Raw genomic sequence first — 3871 nt, forward strand, 5'->3', positions numbered from 1 at the left:
GCAAGGGGGGGTTGGGGTGCGTGCGGCAGGTGGGGCACGCACAGGGCAGCAAGCCCGCGGCCCCTTCCTCGCACGCATCTTAATCCCTTTTTTTTTTTTTTTATATAATAAAAACTGAATAAAAATTTAGAGCATCATACATATAATGGAAAAAGAAAACATTCCCATCGATAACGAGGCTCTGATGCCACTGATAGCATCCAAAGTGCGATCTAGCGGAAGCGAATACAAGATCATGGATATCGATGGGAGATGTCATTCAATAACAGAACAATACAGGGATCGATCATTACCTAGAGCCTAACAGATGCAAGACCTCCAGCCGATGATAGCCCTTTCTCGATCGTTTCACGCACCACGCAAAGCTTTGCGTTCCCCACACGGTCAAGCTAACTCCTCCACACTTCCAAGGAGCACAAGAGTTTGGACTTTCTCGAAGATCAAACACCAAGAGAAAGAGAGGGAGAAAATGGTTTTTGGGAGGGAGAGGGACAGCTCCACGATTTGGGTTCCTTGCGCATTCTTGAGTTTTTGGCAATCTCTAGTATTATATAAGATATGCCCATCTCTCATTCCCAAAAAGGCAGCTCACATAGGCAAGGCATATTGAGTTTCCTATTAGGACTCAATTGCTAGCCCATCCAATCTTTCCCAACAGGGAAAGATCTTTATTGCTAGGGGAATCCAATATTGGGTTCAATATCAAATATTCACCCAATAAGTTTCATTTTCTAACACTAATCCCACTTCTCATTGGGCTACCTTGATGAAGCAAGTTTACTTCCCTCGATCTGATTTTTTCTCTGCCCCTCTTGGCTCTAATCCATCCTCGGGATGGCGTAGCATCGTTGAAGGTCAACAGATGCTCTAGGCGGGTCTCATTTGGATGGTTGGAACAGGGGATTCGATTCACATTTATGAGGTGTAAATTCACCTAGAGGGGGGGTGAATAGGTGTAGGTTCTAAAATTAAAAGAACTATACGGAATTAAAACCAAACAGTAAAGATAGAGAAGAGTAAAAACAAGCAATGCAAAGAGACACAAGCAATTTATAGTGGTTCGACCAATATGTGCCTACGTCCACTCCTCTCACCTTAGAGAGAATTTTGCTATTTAGAATCTTGAGTGAGCAAGAGGACTCTTACGACAACTACTCTTGAGAAATTGAACAAGAGGACTCAAACACAACTACTCTTGATTTGTGAGCAAGAGGACTCCTTCTCTTGATTTGGAGCAAGAGGACTCAACAACAACTTTAAGTAAGGTACTAAGTAGTTTAGGATTACCTTAAAACTTAGTAGAATGAGTGCTACCTCTTAGTCAATGCAGCTTGGATGAAGGTATGCAATGAGGGAGCAAGGATGAGATTGAATTTTCTTCGATCTTCTTGATCTTGAAAGAATAATTTCACTAGGGAGTGCTTGATTGTTTAGAGCTCTTGATTGATGATTTTTGTAGTGTTTAAAACACTAATCAAGAGGTTATTTATAGGCTAGAGGTCTAGAACCAATTAGGAATCCAATTAAGAAACGGATTCCACATTCTATAAGTAATCAGGTATACTGGATGGGAATCCGGTATGCCGGATTACCTAACTCCCTTTAAAAAAAATAGGAATAACGGATATAATTAAGCAGTTATAGGTGATCCGGTATGCTGGATAGGGATCCGATATACCGGATCAATGTACACTGCAGTACCTCAAGGATTTTGTATGCAGGATCTCATCCAGCATGCTTAAGTTAAACACTGTGAGTAGTTCCTGAGATTTTACCCCTGATCCGGTATGCCGGATTGGGAACCGGTATACCAAATTGGGCAACAGTGTGATTTCAGCTTAATTTCCTTGGGGGTTAATTTGGGTATTTCAAACCCACTTGGTCACATAGTTAGGGGGTCAAATGGCCTCCTAAGGTCATTCTAGATGCATACATGCGTGTGTGTGTGTGCATTACATCAAATGTGACTCAAGAAATAGAAAATTTACACAAATATCTAAATTATACAAAGTCTTCAAAAGAGGTCTTCTTTTGACTTTCTCCAACATATATTTGACTTTGACTTCCAAGTTCCAATCTTCTTAAAGATCTTTGAACACTTGTATATGCTCCCCCTCACTTGGTGCTATGCTTAGACTCTAACACACTTAGAACAAAAGCATTAGTCCAAGACTTATTTGTTATCATCGAAACATCATCATGGGGATGACTTGGAGGGTGTGGAATGTAGGGTCATTTCCCCAACATGAGGATTGCTGGATTCCATCTTCCCCTAATTGCAAACTAAAATATCCCCATCATAAACCCCAGAGTCTGCTACTGGTTTCAGAGTTGATTGATCAAGGGAACCGTACTTTGAAAATTGATATTCTTCATGATCTGTTCCATTAGGAGGATGTGGCAGCCATCTTAAAGATTAAGTTGGGGCTCTTTTCTAATCCAAATTACCAAGTATGGGGAGGCTCTAAGAATGGCATCTATAGTGCTAAATCTGGTTATCATCTTTTATGTAATATCATAGATGCTCAAGTTTTTGCTATTGCTTCTTCTTCATCCTAAGGAGCCCAATTTAAACCCCCAGATGAGACCTAGAAGTATTTATCGAAATGCCATTTGGCCCCAAAGATAAAGAGCTTCCTTTGAAGGGCCTGCAACGGAGGATTAGCTACATTTGCTACCTTACAAAGGAGGGAAATTCCCATTGATTCCACTTGCCCAAGGTGTGGTTGCGCCAATGAGGATGTTGATCATATTATTCTGGATTGTAGCTTTGAGCATGCAATCTGGTTTGGTTCAAAACCATCCTTTATACCTCCACATCATGATCCCCACCTTGCACTAATGATTAAGAACTGGAAATCCTTTTCTCAAGGAGGAAAGCAATTGGGAAATGAAACTACAGGTCTTTCAACATATATATGTTGGAATATCTGGCGTGCTAGAAATGACCTCATCTTTTGTGGAAAGGATTGGTCTCCTATGGATGTTCTTCACCAGGTTGAGAAAGAATTCCTTGAATTTAATTCCACCACTATAAAGCAATCAGCAGATTCAGATCCTGGTAAGATTACCAAACCCCTTCATTATTCTCCTTTTTGAAAGTCTAAAACTTCACAGCTTTAAGCTAAATTCGAATGCGTCAATGAAGAACAATATAGGAGGTCTTGGTTTCGTTATCAGAAACTACCATGGTCACATAGTTTCAGCCATTTCAGAACCTGCTTCTTTCACTTATGTCATTCAAGGTGAAGCCATGGCCTTGTGATCAGGTCTCCTTCAAGGTCTCTTTGAGGGTATCATCAATATTGAGGCTGAAGTTGATAGCAGTGAGCTAATTAAATGGATCCACAGCTCCCAATCTCATCCCCCCCTTGAAATCTCAAGTATTCTCCAGGATGTTCAATTCTTATACCCCCTGTTCGAATCTTGTAATTTCAGCCATATTCCCAGGGAGAATAACAACGTGGCTGACTCCCTGGATCGGAAGGCCTTGTCCTGTGAGAGACGGACTGAATGGGCCCTATCCACTCCATGGCTGTCTGAACTATGTAATTTGGACACCATGAGCTACTCTCATGATGATAAATGATCTTCTTTTCACCAAAAAAAAAACACCCAAGCCGATCGGCCACAATAGACCAATCTCGACCGGTCGGCTTGGGTTTCAAAACAAAAAGAAACATAGGTTACCTTATAAACCCCAATCCTGAAAGTTTTAGCGTCTTCTTCCTCTCCTCTTCTTCATCTCCTCTGCAACCTGTCTTCTTCCTCTCGTCTGCAACCTCTACAATAGCACAAAATAGGAGACACCACATTTTTCTACCATTACCTCCCTCAAGGGGCTGAGGAATCCAGCAAAATCTCCAGTCAC

The sequence above is a fragment of the Telopea speciosissima genome, chromosome 11, assembly GCF_018873765.1.
Source record: "Telopea speciosissima isolate NSW1024214 ecotype Mountain lineage chromosome 11, Tspe_v1, whole genome shotgun sequence".
Taxonomy (NCBI): domain Eukaryota; kingdom Viridiplantae; phylum Streptophyta; class Magnoliopsida; order Proteales; family Proteaceae; genus Telopea; species Telopea speciosissima.